The 19,256-nt window shown below is 29.1% G+C and overlaps 1 protein-coding gene across 1 annotated transcript in view; it reads left to right on the forward strand.

Moving 5' to 3' along the window:
* LOC106688015 (cadherin-99C) overlaps positions 1-19,256 on the forward strand; it is a gene marked incomplete at its 3' end in the record, with an annotated part of 245,476 nt that overhangs the window by 47,116 nt on the left and 179,104 nt on the right. The window contains 1 exon segment of the mRNA XM_024360534.2: positions 17,920-17,977.

Here is a 19,256-nt window from a genome sequence, read left to right on the forward strand (position 1 = left end):
TTATCAATTTAGCTATTTTCAAAATTTTTTCCTTACTTCTCCTCAGCCATCTTTTGAAGTTTTTTAACCTCAAAAATTATAGAAATTAATCAAACTTTCTAAAAAGAAAATCCAGAATAATAATTAACATTGCATTTATAATTCATATATTTAAAATACAAATTACTTAAAAAAAAATTATATAAAGTTATAGGTTGGTTGTTTTTTTCTCATCTTGGGTAAGATTTATGTTGTTTATTAGATTTTTCATAATTTATTACCTTCATTGTTGTGGAAACAAATTTTAATGTTTCTTTACCTTATATTGATGTTGTGGTTGTATTTGTGTTTTTAATTTTTTCCTCAAGTTATTAGCCTAACAAGAAGGTGGAGTGAGAAATAAATAAAACTTGAAAAAATCATGCTATAGATAGTAATATGATTGAACAGTTACATATCACTGTTTTGCTTTATTAGTGGCACATTTGACAACAAAAGCTTTTTGTTTATTTAACGTGCTCAATAGATTGTACCGTAGACTGAGGTTACTTTGCGACAACAGTATTTTTTTTTGTGACAGTTTGTAGAACTACCTCAGCTGAGAAAAAAAAACAACAGTCTACGGTAATATCTTCACAACACGTCCAATTCATAATTAAATCAATTTTTTTCGAATGTTCCACTATTAAAGTAAAGCCTTGATACAAACAAAATAGCCCCTTTTAAGTGTATAATTGAACACGTTTGTCGTCATGTCACCATATATGGGTTTCGTGGCAACGGACATGTTAATTTAGTATGTAGTATGTTATCATTAATGCCTGTACTGCGTTTTTAAACTCCCTGAAATTATGGGTGTAGGTAATATTCAAGTTTTTATAAACTAGGTGATTGACGGTTTATATCTGTTTATAACCTTTCCACTTACAATTTAAGTGGTTTTACTACAGAGACCTTATCACTGTCACACATGGCTTGTATTCCGTCCCATTTGAAAAGGTTATGAAATTCATATAGGTTAACAATGTCGACTGCCTTCTATATTTTTTTTGTAACTGCTAACGAAATGTCTCACAAGGAGTTTTAATTTTTTTTTATCTTTGGGATTCCAACTTGTTCTAGTCTAAGAATATCCTAGTATCGCGTTGTATCTCCCATGAAAAATGCTGCCTTTGTAAAAATTCTGATATCGCGTCGATATGCTTGCTAGAGATTTCATGAAATTCATGACGAGATCTAAATCGAGAAATCCGTGAGACTACTGTTGAACGTATGTGGAAGGAAAGTTTTTTATGTCGAGTACACTTTCGAAATCTTATGCGATTATCATTTAGTAAAAAAAAAAGTTCCCTCGTTTTTACTATGTACTCTTAATTTTTTGTAAATAATAGTATCTAATTAGCAACTAACTACCATTTTCAATTCTTATATAACTGTTGCTAACTAAAAGCTCGTTCTAGTGTAGACATAGGATTTAATGCTGAGATAAATGTCATCGAAGGGCCATTATCTGGGATCATTGCTCGACTAATCACGAACTTGGACCCGAATATCACCAGAGGTTTCTTCACTTCCAATTTAAATGTTTTGTCATTGGGAGTCACGATTGTGATCGCTCTCGGATACCATTATGAAACCTCGGACGTTCTCATTTGAGACCTTTCCTGAAGGAGTAGGACTTCACGAAATGTGACCGACATCTCAGGAGATGGTTTTTGGATAAGCGCGGGACTGTGCAATATTGGACACTAACAGGTTGAACTGGTTGGAGAATGGGAACAGACAAAGGATAAATGTGTTAATGGATATTAAAATAAATGAGCTTAACTAATTATTGTGTATTTTCAGATTGTGTACAGATCAATTATCGTAAGATTTTTTAAAATACAGAAAATTCCTTCAAAATATTTCTGAAGTTATTTTTGTGAAAAGTCCTTCCTATTAATATCTTTATTTCATACATTTTTTAAATTTATGTTTAGTGGTTCTTCACCTATCTTCAGGATCAACAAAAATAATTTTACCATCTTATAAAATAAAAACCGTTTACCTTATAGTTACTTTCTACTTAATATATAATATATATTATAAATTAATTACAATATTTTTGAACGTACACTACTTGAAATTGTTTTAGCTTCACTACCACTCTGAATTGCCTAGACTCTTACCTCCCCTCCCTAACTTATCTATATGTATTTAGATCCTCCACTCTACTGCTATAACTATATTATTTCCCAGAACCTTTCATTTCTTTTAAACTATTCAATTATTTTTTTTTTAAGCTAGGTAATATTTGTGAATTTACTTCATATTGGTTACGATAGGATGATGCTTTAAATAAATATAACAAAATAATAATAATAATAATAATAATAAAGGCTTAGCGAACCCGAAGGTTCGATGCCGATACCACCAAACGCTCTCCGCATACATCCTTCCAGTGATGCCCCTAAATTTAGGGTGATGCCACTAAATCTATTTCATCACAATCCTCCCATCAGTGTTTATTACCATTTTAGGGATCCGTTCGTTACTAAGCCCTAAACCTTACATGCCCATCCTATACGCCGCAATGCTATAACTTGAATTATAAAATATCACAAAATATAACGTTATAGAATATTTTTATGTTATATACTAAAGATAGTTAAGCAAATGTATTAGCTTCGGTGAACGTTACAATTTTTTCTTCTTTTTTTTATCCTCTTAATCTACCTTCAGGTCAAAAATTAAAATATTGTTTAATGGGAAAAATTAGGAAAGTAAACTGAAAATAATTTAAAAAAGCTTATTTATTTGTTAATTTTTTTCTACCTCAAATGATTCCTGAGATATTTTTTCATAAATCAAAACGTTTGTCCCAACAACTTGAAATCAACATTATTTGAATTTATTTTGTCAAATATCAGACGTACATATGACTGTCAGCAATCCAGTCAAAGATAGTTTACTGTACTATAAAGTTGTTTATAAAATTAATCTTCATAGGGGCAGTAATTTTTATGATATTTGCGTGTGAAAATTAATTTTGCATATGAAAATTTTCCGAAGAATTAGGAATCAATTTATTTTAGCAATTATCATGAAAACTACTACTCCTACAAAGATAAACGTAATTAAACAAGCTTTAATTTGAGTACTAATAGAATTTATCCTATCTGTAGACATCTGTTCATTGAATTGATCCTATGATATTCATTTCCCCAAAATAAATTCACTCAGCCGTAATTTCATTCCCCTAACTATACTTGGCAGAATCAATTTTGACCAGTTTTCATTAAAGTAATAAAAAATGTTTGTGAAATAACTGACTTTTTCTTCTATTTGGTTTTACTGCCATTCGGATGACCATATAAGGGTCCCCTAAGCTTTAATGAAACAATTAAATCGTTTCTTATTTGTTTTTTCAAGCCAAAATGAGGTAAATATACAATTTGAGGGACAGCTCTGGTTCTCAATTTTTTTTTATACCATAAATATCTTTTGTTACGATATAGTATTAAGTTATTTAGTGTTTCCTCTCAAATGGAAAAATCTTGTTATTTTTAGTCATGAATCACACAGTTAGTTATTTTCTAAAAACCTGAAAATAAGAATTAATTACTAATAATTTTTAAGAACTAATAACTTGAGTTTTTGAATATGAAGCGTAAAATGTTTGGTCTAAGGAAAAATGATTTTACTTGAAAATCTGACACCTTTATCGGAACTAGATAGCCAGTATTTTTTTATTTTTATTTTTACATCTCAGAAAATATAAATTATACTGTCAATTTCAAATCAGATTCTAAGGGACTGAACCACCAATACTCGGAAATTTTAAGCAAAATAAATATGTATTATTATATACAAAAAAGATGATAAATAAATAAATGTTCAAATCCTTGAATTTTACAAATGTATAAATGGAATAAAAGTAGGAATAGATGAGTAGATATGTTAAAAAATAAGATAAAAAAACATACATATTCATGTTTAAGAAAAATACACATAAAATAAGAATAAATTAATTATGGTTTTTAAATATATTAAAAAATGTTTGTGTTATAAGCAGAATAATTAATAATAAATGTTAATTAAATTATATTAAAATGTAAATTAATTATTAAAAAAAAAATTGTTATATGATAAGGTGATAACAGAGTCCTAACCTGTTGAAGATAGGTTCTGTTTTAAGTTGCAAATGTGAATGAAGGAAGGAAAAAAAGTGTTTTATTAAAGGTTTAAATCTAGGAAAAAATTATTTAGAAAAGGTTATGTAAGTAGGAAATTAATTTTTAAAAAACAAAATTTTATAATGCTATATGATATTATTTTAATGATTAATTTATTTAAAGATGGGACAAAGGCAATTAGCCTGCATTTCTAAGATTTGAAAAATGAAATGACATCAATATGAAGGTATCCTTGAGAATGGCCTGAGGGTCGAAACATTGGAAAAGTTGTAAAGAATAAAGTTGAGAGAAAAAAAGGATCAAATTTGTTTAAATTAAGAATAAACTAAACCACTCTCAAACAAGAATATATAAAATAATTAATCTAATTATTGTAGAGGTTATTTAATGGATATGGAATTAATGGTTGGTAATATAATGAGCGCTGAACCACACGTGCTGTAACACGCGAATTTATTATCTGTACTCTGTACCCATTAAGGTTCAAGAGTAATCCTTTAGCCAAATATATTATGTTCTATTATAGTTACTGGCGAAAGTGGGAGTAGATTTGAAGTTAGGAAACAAGCAATTGAGTAGTTTTGTTATTGGGACAGGTGATCAATATGAGCGAGTTCTCTAGCAGGGAGTAAACACGCCTGATATAATGGACGTTATAGAGATCTTAGCCATTAGTAGATGCTTGTATTTCATTAGCTTAATAGCCGGACTATTAAACAAGGTAGTTTAGCAATGCTGCTACCGTATTTCGCAAACGACCCTATTTACTTTGGGAATCAGCCCGGAGGTATGTAACGTGTTGGCACATCTTGAAGGCTGGTAGTATTCAGGTTATCCTATCTTCGCTCTACTTGGTTTATGAGATCACAACTGATACTGGACTCTTAAGGAAGTGTGCGCGTTATCAAAGCCTTCTTTAGTCGACTGTCGATCCAGTGATGATGATGTGAGACCCCCAGGCTGGAGTATTAGATTTTAGAACAACTTTGAGTTATTAATAATAATAAATAACATATTGGTTTAAATAATAATTTTATATACCTAATATTTGAAAAGTAGTAAACATTTAAAAAAATATCAAACATGTACAAAACATACTTTTCTTATTTTGAAACTTACTAATTTGAAATTTACTTATTCAAAGTCTATTCCTTTATGGAAATCATTTTTTATCCACAACAGTGTACTTTATCTTCCTGTCAGTTTATTTTTTAATTTAACTTGTGGATTACAGACCGCTGAGACATGTATCCCGTACGCCCAGAGAATAAAGATTTTTGTCGCCGGTTGTTGATAATTAGTTGATAAATTTATCTGTGTGATGTAAATAAAATAATTTAGGTGACTAACCATTTCGTCGGAAAACTAATATTTCCGCTACCAAATATTACATCTTGGCAAAAGACAAACTTGGAATCCTCATTCAAGAATCAAAAGATAGGAAACTGTTCGTCGATTCCGATTATTTAACTTATTAGACAAATTGTCTAAACCTTTAATTAATTACAAAAGATTCATTTTATTTCGTGTATATAAGGCTTTTTTGGACTTCACTTTTGTATCCTACTTTTACAATCCAAAACCCATCTTAAAATCTTGATATCCCTTACTTTATCACAAATAAACTCATCCGTTGTGACCTCAATGTTCCATAGGTCCATACCAAATACAAATATCAATCCTTTCTAATCTACTTGTTTCCTCTTCAATTTCTGATAATCCTCCTAGAGGGTAAACTAAAAAACTTCTTCTCTAAAAATATTATTGAAATTCTAACAAAAACTGTATCAGGCCTGTACTGTAACTCACATCACCTTCATTATATTTTATTGCATATTTTATTTAATATAATTGTAGTTTCCAATTAATAAATAACCAATGATCTATATCCATCATTTTTCTAATCACGTTCTTCATTGGAGGGTCGTTTTACTAAAATATCTTGCAGCTCAAAGTTGAGTAATACAGTCATCTGTTCCTTTTGAGTGTAATAATAAGTACGAATGATGAATTGAATTACGAATTCACTCTATGTTGAGCTTCTCTAAATTATTGAATTGTGACTATACTGAACTTGTTTATTCTTGATGCTACAGTCAGTGTCACTCCTGCTTTAAGATTCCTGATGTGTTTCTTAGCCGAAGGTTATTTTTCTCATTCTTCCTCCATTAATAAGAATGATATCATTCGAAGTAACAGAAGTAAAGATGAGAATGGCGACGGCAAGTTGTGCAAGAGGCTGAGTATGAGTTGTGGAACCTAGTCACGTGCTAAGATCCAGGACCAGCGCCATTAGGCAGTTCTTCGACTCTGTTATTTTAATTGACATCAATTTCCTATCTTCACTAGCAATGTCTGCGAGTAAAACACCTGTCTCCAGTCGGAAAGTTCTCTATAAAACGGATAGAAATCAATCAGATATCTTTGATACTATTATTTACAATTTTTCATTGAATATATTTGACGTTTACGTTAATAAACAGATCCAATGCCATCATAAAAAAACATAATAAAAATGAATAATCTTGAATGTTACCACTCCGGATGCTACTGCTTAGAATTTCGAGATATTAAGTGCTTCTTTGTGCTCCTGATGAAAGTTTTATATTATGTAAACTAGTCCATTTTTCAAATTTTTTAATTTTCTATTTTTACTTTATCTTACCGAGTTTTCCACAGAAATTCACGTTTTGAGGACTCCTGAGTCTAAATAAGCAAACGTGTTTGCTTCTGTGTTATGTGTCAATGCACAATTAAATGGTGTTTATTCTTATAGTCATTGATAATATCGGGCAGGACTTAAAAGGTGAACTTTAAAAAAATCTTCCTCTAATGTGCCTTCAATTTTATTTATTTGAAAAAAATTACCAATCCACATTTTGATTAATAATAAACAATGGATAAATACAAAATATAAAAGAATTTTATGAATAGCTGAAGAAGCAAAAAAGGAATAGTAGAAATCGACATCTTTCTCGTTTGTATTAAGGCTTCATTATACCATATTTTGTCAAAATGTTTGGCAGAAACAAATTTTTTTTTGTTATTCCTGTCCCAACCCTGAAATCCTAAAATAAAAATTTTTCAAGCAACAAAAAAAAAATAAAAAAATGTATTCCTAATTTTTGTCTCTTCTAGACTTACAATAACTTTATACGAGCCCACCAATCTACACAACTATGGGCCAGCACCAGATTTTTACTTTTATTTATATTTTCTTATTTAACTAGACATTTCACTTCAGGCGTTCTATTCTCAAATCCGACTGAGAACATTCATTGACTATCGAAACTATCTCTGTGTACACCTTCATCAATAGCAGTGGACTGTAACTGTCGCGAGGCGTCTCTGATTCCTTATCTATGCAATGTATATTGGTTTTCCACGATATCCTGGCACACCCACTAGCCGCCTGACCTCCAGACCCAACCTGATGAAGGAGTATTCATTATGATTTCCTTGGAGTCGGTCCCTGCCCACAGGTTACGCCTCTACTCTCTGTTTCTATGACTTAGTGTCGACAGATTTTGTTTTACATTCTGGTCCATAGGTCGAAACATATGTTGAGGACATTTCGAAACTCGCTCGTAACAGATCGCCTCTTTAATAAATTAACATTGTTAAACAATGTTTCGTATTATGTTAATCCCATCATATTGTCAATAGGCTGTAAATAAGTCCTATTATGAAAAATTAGAACTTTTTTAAATCCACCATCAGTTATTATTATCATCTATTGCCAAGCTATTTCGTTGTATACTAAACATAAATCTGTCAGTTAATCGTTTATAATAAACCAATACATGTGTAGTTCTAACAAATAATAATAATAAAGGTAAAATTTATTCAGTTTATTTCAAAATTTTAATTTTCCTTTGTCAAATAAATGTTACAAATCAAGATTTTCTATAAAAAATTAGATTAACAATGTAATGTACTCATTGATAATGAGATTGTCTATTAAATTATGATTTTCTAAAAGTGGATGCATTTACTTTCGATATAAAACTCCAGATATTTCTGCTTTGCTTGAGTAGTTGCACATCTGACAAACGAAAAAAAATGATTTATTTTTTAATTGAATGTACTCTACCATAGACTGGGTCTGATCATTTTCTTCTCTCGTACTAATTTGTCTACACACTGTTCAAAAGCTATTAGAAGTATGATCAAGTCACCTTCGGCGATCGAACAATCCATGGGATACGTCAATTAAAAAATAGAACAAAACATTTTTTCGTTATAAAATATCATAAATACAGTCATACAAAAATTAAATTTAAAGTATATAAATTGACCATGATTTATTTATTGTTTTATTTATTTTTTTATATTGTAACAACTTTTTTAAAACAGCTGACGATCATTTATTTTGAAAAAATTATTATAAGTGAATTTTTGTCGCCTGCGACATCCTTCATTGTTTTTGAGTCTTATCCTGCTATGTATTGTATTTTATCGTATAATGTTTATCCGTTTTTTTATTTCCACTCTTTCTCAAGGTCTATTCCTTATCTTTTTCCCTCATTGAAATTTATCACCACCTCTTTTTGCTTATTTTTTTCCTTCCTCAAAGCCCTACCAGAGAAACAGGTTTCTGTTTAATTCAACAGTTTCACATTTTGTCTTTAAGGTCAGAGAAAATCTTACAGGTTCTCTTTGGCTTAGAAGCTGGTTTGGTAATATCGTCCTAAATTCGACTCCACTACGTCTGCCGGACTGACATTTCTACCGATAAAACTCACGGCTTCATTAGTGTTGTATGTTAAGGAACATATATACCCAAGTTTAAGAACTGTCAAATCGATCGTTGATTGCTTTGTTTTGAATAAATATTTCTTTGGACAGAACGTTCAAATGGACTGAATTTCGATGCTTTTGTCACTTCGTTTGTGGATTTAATTTTTCGTCATTCCTGAAATATTCGTTTGTATTTGCGTAATATATGGGCGTACTTTGGAGATGTATTCATTATAGTACCTTACCAAACTTATTCTTAATTATACAATCGTTTAATTAAGGATTAATTGTATAACGTGATTTGAGAATACAGCTATAACAGGCTGCTTTTCATATCAAGATGGAGCAATATCATTTTAAAAGCTAATTTAATTAAAAGCACTGCCTTTTTTAGTACTGGTTGTTTATTTTAATTACTTGTTGTATGTTTTATGCTTAACGATTACATGTGGTATGTACAACTAAGTGTACCTAAATACTTATTCATTTGATATTAAAATTGTAATCATTATTATTTTTAAATATGTTTATATTTAAATATACAAATTTTGGGAACTGAGAATAAATTTTTCTTTTACTTTTACTCAATATTGTAAGCAGATTATGGCTTTGTCATTTCAAGACAGCCCTTAGACATTGGACAAATCTATCTCTATTTAATCTTTGGATCTTAAGGCACTTTCTAAGAATACCAACGAAATAGATCGGTTTAGTGCGTTCATGATAGGATATTTTTTAATTAAGTTAAAATAAAAATTTATTATGATTTAAATTTTGAATTTTCATAAGAAATTTTGTAATGATATCTACTTTTTTTCAGAAAAATTGAAGAGTTTAAATAAATCAAAAACGCTTCCTTAAAAAAAATTATTGTACAAGGCCAAACTTTGAAATGATGAGAATTTAAGTGATACAAATTTACAATCAATCAAATGTGCGATTGCGTGAACCGAATTATGTTTACAGGTGTAATTTGAATTAATTATTTCATTATACTAGATTTTAATGTTATTAATAACTAAGTTGTAAACTATTATTGAATGTTAATTATAACTTTATAGAAATGGATAAAACTTATAGTTATATAAGTCGGAATTCCGTGACCTGCATTAGTTAAATAATGTTACTGAAGTAATAGATGGCGAATAAAGTTGTAATGAAAATGTAATTGAAAAATCACAAAAAATTAAACTACTTGAATCAATGTAATATAAAAAAAGTTACACATTCGAAATTGTCTTAATGAGGTTCATGGTGTGCTGCTACCAATTTAGTAATACTTGGTTCTATTTTCGTGAACAGTAATATTGTTGACCATGGCACCCGTGGCCATCACCGCCCCCCTTGAATCGCTACAGCGCTCCTCAGGGGGCGGCGGCGCCCACTTTGGGAATCACTGATCTAGACCTTGATGGGAGAATTTTATTGGAGGTGGCTTACTGCAACATCAATTAATATAGAAGTTTTGAACTTGAGGATGACTTGTTAGGCCGAAACGTAGTGATTATAAACTTTGTGAACAGCTCAGTTCAACTTAATTCACTTACCTCCTTTTATCTTAAACCAATTAATAGATGAAAAATATTTTTTATTTACTTCTATTTGTCGTTAAAAACAATTATACAGTCTAAAATAAATAAATAAAAATATTTATTACTACATTTATCCTTTCAGTGTCTAATCAGTATTACTGCCAGGTCATTCCGTTTTCAATGACCCATAACATGTTACTCTACATTTTTATCTATTTTTTTTTAACCAGATTTTTATTTATCTTTTTAAATCACTTTCCTTACTACTTAGGCTATGTGTTCAGAGTACAAACATGTACAGTATTTTGTCTTGATGGGTGCAAAATTTGACGAAATGGACAGTTGCCGAGTAAGTTGAATTTGGTTTCAGTTTGGTATCGGCTGGAAAACGAATTTTGCAAAAAAATTTTTTTTTTAAATTATGAAACTGAAAAATATTTTAAGCTTAAATTTTTAACAAATGATGAAAATCAAAATGTTTAGCAGGAAAATTGATACTGATCATATGATTCCAAATTGACCTTTAATTATTATATTTTAATGGATAATGAGTTTGTTTTGATAATTTTAACAACAATTAAAAAAAAAAAAACTATACGGTGAATTTAAAGATTACTTAGTACTTGAAGCTCATACGGGACGGTTGAGTTAAGCTATGGGATTACATTTAACTGTGTCAGAGATCTTTAAGTGAAGCCTAGTAAAAGCGAAAGAAAACGGCTCAAAACTCATATCTTTTTTCCCCTAATTCGATTATCGAAGATTTGACCTTTAGTCATCACATTTTTTTCTCTTAGCTTTCGCCTGAGTGCTGACTTGGACATTTTATCTAATTCATCAATGTTTGAAAACTTATTTTATTTGACTTACAGAGGGAACATCATCTGGACAATATCCCGTTATATGAAATATTTCATTACTAAGATCTATTAGTAATTTTCTTCATAGTAAATGACTATAGTTAGTTGGGCTAACGATGATGACTATTGCACCAAATTTTCGTAATTTCGAAGTACCGTCAGCTGCTACCCGTAACTACGAGTCTTGCTCCACTTTCACTGCTGCAGTCTTAAATTCGAATCGTGCTAGTACTGGTCACTTTTGGTCACGATAATCATTAGGTGGCAGGGGTACCATTTATTGAGGACAACAGATGGTACAAGACTGTTTCTGAAATCAACCCCCTCCCCCAACCCTCTTATTTAATTTAAATAAGTAAGTCGCAACAATAAGAGGAAATGTTAGATGGTTTTTCCGTTTTCTAAAAAATGGATTCCTTATTATATATGTAAGCTACAAACCTTTATCCACAAAATCTCGAGAAACATAAATCTGTAAGCCCCACCATCATGTCTCGATTTACGTCTCAGGCTTATTGGTTCAATGTTGATATCTTTTTTCGTCGTTCTTTTATTGTCTATATTAGTCACCACTACTCTAGTACTTCAAATGAATCAGTTATTTCAGAATAATATCGTATTGAAAAATGAATTACAAATTTACTTAATGCCGACAGGCTAGGCAATTTTTCTTGTTTTAACTATTGAATACATATTATTTCTATAAAGTTATTACTAGTTAACATTGATTTATATTTCACAAATTATTTTATATTTTTAATGGCATCAAAATATAGTGAAAGTAGAATTATTAACTCAAATTAAAACAGTAAAACTTTATTTCTAACAATAAATTTGTATTTAGAATATTTTAATTATTAATATTTTTTATTTATTTTTTTATTAGAAAACTCTTGAATTTTAGTTAAAAGAATAATAAACATAAGTTTCCTTTAAAACTTGAAAATTCTGAATTATATTCTTCTTTTAAATTTTAGCTAGAAATCAATTCGTTAATTGTATTTTAATCAACTATTTCTTAAATTTTCACCTAATTGAAGGCTACAGTAAAAAAAAAATCAAAATTTGAATTAATTTTTTTTTATACGTTAAATTATATTAATAAAATACATTTTCCATAATTAAAAAAAAAGCCAAAAACATGAATTTTACATAAATTATATTTTTAGTAGATATTCTTGCTACAAATCGTTATTTATTATTTTAGATCGTTATTTGAATTTTCTGTAATCACTCTTTAAATGTCCAACGAATTGAAAGCAGTAGTTAAAAATAAAAATCAGTCTTTTTTTTTTAACATATTAAATTGTATAAATAAAATATGACTTATATCAGTCATTTAATTAAAAATAAACAACGTCAAAAGCATGAATTTTATATACATTATATTTTTAGTATATATTCTTGTTACAAATTAGATCGTTATTTGTATTTTCTGTAATCACTCTTTAAATGTCCGACAAATTGAATAAAAATTAAAGTCAGTCTTTTTTTTTTTTTTAAATTCGCTAAATTGTATAAATAAAATATGACTTACATTATTCATTCAATTAAAAATAAATAACGTCAAAAGCGTGAATTTTATATATTTATCATATCATTTCAAAGATTTTTTCAACTTGCATCTGAACGATCAGAACTGATTTAAAGATTGAGTTTTGGAAACGAAATTATAAAAATCTTCCAGCATAAATGAAGGAACGTTTTTAAAAATATCTCTATAAGAAATCAACAAAACATTATTCACCTAATTTAATTCTTCCTTATTCTGTTTCGATTTATTCAATTAATCCTTGAATAATCGTTATAGTTTATCTAAATCGCCTGGTGAATTTTATCTTGGAACATTTATGTTTATATGTTAATATCTCCAAAATTTTGAGCGAAGTGGGTTGTTTGAAAAAATAGTGCAATAAGGGTATGAGGTTTTTCGTTAATTATTCTTCTGGATTTGGTGACCTTTATACGCGTAAATAGTGGGAATTTTTGGTTTGGTACACTCTAGGTAGCTATGGCAGATATAGGATTATTAGGTTCCATTACAAGCCGATAATTCATGGGGAATATATTATGGAAAAGGCAAACAGAATTACAAATTAGAATGTTGAAGTTTGTAATTATTATACAATTACGATGAAAATTGAAATCACGTTATAAAAAGATAACGATCATTTAGTTGAATAAGTGGAGCACTCAGGTGGAACTAAGAGTAGGAACGGAAGGTGTTCAGTGAACCAAATGGTTGATGGCGGCCATCTGCCTCTAGATTGCAACGGAACATGAGGAAGAGGAACTTGTTGGAGGAACCAATCGGTAGTCTTGAAGACATCACGATTAGTTGTCTGTTTCCTAATCTCTTCATTAAGCTTGATGTTTCGCTAAACCATGGTTTAAAATGAATTAATGAAATTGAAGGGGTCCGTTCCTTGCTTATAAAATCACGAACTGTTTAGTGGCTTTATACCATAACAGTATTTAATTTGATGTTATGTTTGTTTTTTCGGAGTTTAATTCCCCCGAAATGAAATCAAAAGTATAGAAGAAGGTATTAGAAGTAGAACCTGCACCCTCGATATTTTGGTACTGCTCTAAAGTGATTTGTGATTTGTGGAGAATTTTGGCCCTAATAAGTTTTATTTACATTTACAATTTTTTTATTATTTAAAAAAGCTAATATTAATTTATTAGTTTAGAGTTAAATTACAGTTAATATATAATTGAACAAGATAAGCAAATTCCTACGACATTGGGGCACAGTGCGGTGTAGTATTGTGAAGAGGAGTGATAGACATAATAAAAATCCATATCGCAATTAATTGTTGTAGAGTTTCGTTTGATATTATTAGACATTTATTAAAAATAAGATGAAAACACTATATTATTTTTAGTACCCTTTTTTTACCGCTATCTTCATTGATTTATTAAATATTGTCAAAAAATCCCTCCCCCCCTTTGCATGTAATGCAAGAAAATAATTCTACAATAAAGAATTTTTTTTTGTTTTTTAGGAAAAATACTTTTTTATTTTTTATTAGTGAAGTAAAGGTCCCTCCTATATTACCCTCGCCTAAAGTTTGTAACCCATCTTTGATGTCTATTCTTTAATAAAGAATTATAACCCTAAAATCCTAACAAATTGAAAAATTATCTTCAGTATATTTACACAGTTAATTTGGGAATTGGCTCGAGACATACATTTTTTTCAAACCCAATTGAATAGTTACATCCAAATAAAAACAAAATAGGGTTCCGTGTTACCAACTTCTCCTCTATTAACTACCTTTATTTTTTTGTCTTGCGATTAGTTTTTTCAAGAAGTGTTACCCCGTATACCTGACATCGCGATACCATTAATTGCTCCATCGAGGACAGTTGAGGTATAACGACCTGGAGCACGCGCCGAAGAAATTGGTGTTAATCACCGCCAACTTTGTAATGCTCTACGTGATTTTCTTTTTTTGGAATTTCCTTGAGAATTTCCTTTTTTGGCCTTATCGCGAAAAAGCAGAAAAAAAATCCCGTCTTATCCTTTTCTCTTAATGTATGAGGTGTTGACGGCTATCCGAGGAATGATCGTGTGACATACCTAATGCGGGTTATGGTCAAACAGCTCTCATAGATTGCAATGGTACTCTTTAAAAAATATCTTTGGAATTTCGTTTTGTAATTGTATAAATTAATAAAGGTAATTAATTATTTATTTTACAATAAACGAAAAAAAAAAAAATAAAATGAGAACTATAATTCTAAAATAATTTCCTTGATAGGGATGCAAACAAACAATTTTATTGTAAATGATCTTTTCAATTTATTGATACTGGTGGTTATTATTTAAATAAATCAATTGGTATCCATGTTATTGCTCAACATCTTATGTTGATAAGATGGTTGATAGTGTTACGTTGATCTAAAATTAAAAGTTTAAAAATAAAAAACAGAATAACCTGCAAAACATTTTGTGCCTAAATGGTGAGGATAATCGAAATTCGTAGAGAAGAAAATCTTTTGAGAATTCAATTTACCATTAGCATCATTTATTTATTTTATTACCATCATCATGATATAGGTTTCTGTGACTTGCCGAAAAGACTCAAACGATTTATTCTTAATGATATATTCAACTCGAACCCTTCAATATCCAAATTTCTCAATTATGATGATAGATTTTTATAGGAAATTGAATAGTAAAACGATTTTGTTCTACTCATTTTTTCGATTTTGCACACCGTTAGTACGCGTCAAAAAACCATAATTGCTTTTTCGGTTTTTAGTATTTAGTATTTCAGAAAGCATAAGATCAAACAAGTGCCCCGTATGACTTAGTCTTAAAATTTGATTTTCAATCAGAATCAGTAAAAATAAAATTATAACAACCCATAGGAATCTTCATGTCAAAAACAAAATAACCTTCAAATACGAATTATTCCGTTAATATTGTCCCATTCAGTCCTGTTTATATAGGAATATTTTACATTTTTAGAAGCTATTTATCGTTTGTTGTGAAAAGGCTGTCGATAATTGATAATACTGTTTTACTGAGAGCAAACTAGATGGCCCGTCGAGTGCAGCTACGTTGCAGCCTTCCGCCTACGCTGACGGTTAAGATCGTTACAGATATTTGCATACGAATCCTTGATCGTTATCGTGCCTGTCTTCATTATACCCTCGGTCATCCTGTTCGTATCCTTCCTGTTCTCAGAATATATTTCCATCTTTATACCCCGTTTCTGGTTCAAATCTCCGGCCATTATTAGTATTCGGAAGAGTATATAATTTGTTTGGTCTCAAGCAACAGAATGAAATAATTGTAAATGATGTAACTGACAAACGTTACTGTTCAAAAAAAATCAAAAATCAAATGTCTCAAATGTTTGTATGTCACCTCTGAGAAAAATCATTCATGATTCCTTTCAATTATTAATATTATAATTATTTAAATCTTATCTAAGTATTGAACTAATAACACCCACTTATTTATATGTTCATGAGCTTTACATTCTTTTTGTATAATATTTTATATAAAATTCCACGGAAAACACATAAAACAATTTTTTTTTAGCTCACAATAATGAACATATTTTGCTAAAATATGTACACTAGTTTATCTTTGAAAATCTCTATAATAAGCTGTTTATAAATTAAAACAAAAATTTCCTTTTTTTAAGGTCAACTAACACTTTAACACCTTATTAATTTGTTTTTGAACTTTTATGAAGATGGTCCTGGTGCGGTCAAAGAAAAATCTCAAACAGTAATAAATTAATTAATTTGAGCTAACGTTTCGACCCACGCTGCAGGGCTTCATCAAGAAGAATACTAACACTAAAAGATTCTAAGAAAGATACAAACACTAAAATAAGGAACTTAATTAAACTTTTACATATTTTTCTTGACTACCTTGACAACATTTCAATTTAAGATATCCAAGTTTTAAAGTTATTCAATTACAGGCTATCATGCCTAAGTCGATCCATACTTATTTTTATATTATTTATTGTAAATATTAAAAAACTTATAAACCTTGAATACATAAATTTTAAGAGCCTCTTTGATAATGGCCCGCACACTTTGGAGAAAAATAAAGATAGTAAGAGAACAAAAAAATAATATATAATAAAGTGATGAACTAAATAAAGCTCTATATAATTTGGTTATTTCTTGAAATTATATAAAAATTGAAAACATGATTAGCAGTTGAGACATATTTCATTGCAGTTTTCATTTTATCTTTCTTCTTCTTTAATTTTTTGGGTACACTGATTTAATTTCTTTAATTTCACAAAATTTGTTCAAAAATATTCCCTCCTCATATGTGTTTTACCTATGTACTTGCATATTAGTTATTTTATCTAATATTGGTCCTAATAGATAGTTGAACACCCTTGTCTTAATCTTTTCATTTTTGTTGCTTTTTCCTTGATAATAATCATAAACTTTTTCACTGTTTTGAAGGTTATCGGCGGAGGTAAGGGTGCATTTTATATTTGTATTTCCAGCTACATTTGGACACACGGAGGCCACTTTTTGGACGAATTGAACTGAAATTTGGTATATAGGGATGTTTTATTGATGGAAAAATATCATAATAAAATTACTAATTCAGTCAAAATTTCTTCCTGTCCCGAAGAATCTTTTCAGGTTTCAAAGGGTTTTGATTCCCTAAAAATTCAGTTAGGGGGTTGAAAATCGAGTTGATGTTAAAGAAGTACCTTTTGGAGGTTTAAACCTTTACATCGTCCTCCGCCATTTTGTTCGCGGGTTTTGTGCATCTTCACAATTCCTCATATCGTGTTCATGGTTTTAAACAGTTTTGTGTGAATTAAGATGGTAATGTACAACTGATTTTTAGCAGTTTTAAACGTTAATAATATAATTTTTCAAATATTTTCCAAAAAAATACCACAGGGAAAATACGGCATTTGAGACAGAGCTCTGGTGCCTTATTTTCTTGGGTAATTTAGAGCTTACGAATTATGTCTATTCAACTGGAATTTCACATGAAAACTTATTTTTGCATTATCCTTGACCGTTTAGATATTTTTTAAGTTTTGTTTTTATTTTAATTTCTTTTTTTAGTACGGTTTTAAAGAAAATTAATATTTATTTCATTTTATTTTTATTTTGTTACAGATAATTAATATATGCTGTATTCCGTTGGTGCCACCAGATATCTTTGCTGAATGTCAAGGTGAATTTTCTTTTATACATTTTTAAATAAGTATGATTTTTCCGTCCTATAATGTTTGGACAAGATTTTTTTTTTTTTGTGTTAGGTGTTTCAGAAGAAATTTCGAATTAAATTTCAGTTACTATTTGAATTTAAATTTTATTTAATTGAAAAAAGACTACTCTTTAATTATTATAAACACGTCATTTATCATATAAACTCAATATTATCACGTTTCTTCTTTGTTTTAGCTCAAACTTCTATATTAGTTGATTACTTCAAATTCAATAGCACTGAAATGATTTTTTGCATTTCTTAAAAAAAAAATAATATTTCACGATTTTTTTATCGCAATTAATTTCCGAGTTCAATTTTACATATGAATATTGTGATAATAAAAAAATATTATTATAATAAAAAAAAAAGTTTGACCTCTAATCATCATATATCTCAGTATTGTACTGTCACAAGATATACAAAATGAAAGTACCTCTAATTTATGAATCATTTCTGAACAAGGACGACTAATTCACACCTTAAATTTCAACACCTTCATGTTCTTGACATTTTGAAAATTATGAAATATAATTTCTAACCGTTTAACAAATATAATTACTTTAAACTTTCCCTATCTAGTATTATATAAAAATGGGTTAAAAAAATTGTTAAAATAAAGAAATCTGGAATAGTACTTTGATAAGGATTATTGAACTGATCACCTTAATCTATGATTATTATCAGTAGATACCAGTAGGTAGTTGTTAAAAAACAAGTTTTAAGGTTATTTTATTTTTATTTTTTTTAATATATAACAAATTGCTATAGCCTTGCAGAATATCACGAGTTTATCTAAGATGTCAGTATAAATAACATGTTTAAGGAGTATGCTGATAGAAATGACGCCTGACAACATACTATTTGTGCGTTTTTTTTGCTGATATCATATGTAAAATTAATTTTTGACCTTAATTCTTATGTATTCATTTATCTGTGAAAGCCGGTTATTAAAATGTCTCCTTGTGTTTCTGATAAGGTTTGATGAATTCTGTAATGGCTAAAAAAAAAAAAAAATAAAAAAATAAAATAATATGCATACTAATTATGATTCAAATAAGGAATACAATACTAAGTATTATGTTGTACATTTTTTTGAAATTGACTCATAGGATTATTTCTTTTTCGAAACGGTTTAAATTGAAATGTTCTTTGTGAAAACTTAGTTTATTTTGTAAACTATGTATAATTAACCTAAGAACTGACATAAAACAATTCACCAATTAGTTATTATTAGAGGCCAGAT

This window comes from Halyomorpha halys, unplaced genomic scaffold (genome assembly GCF_000696795.3).
Source record: "Halyomorpha halys isolate HHAL.00 unplaced genomic scaffold, Hhal_1.1 Scaffold1040.1, whole genome shotgun sequence".
In the NCBI taxonomy this organism is placed as follows: domain Eukaryota; kingdom Metazoa; phylum Arthropoda; class Insecta; order Hemiptera; family Pentatomidae; genus Halyomorpha; species Halyomorpha halys.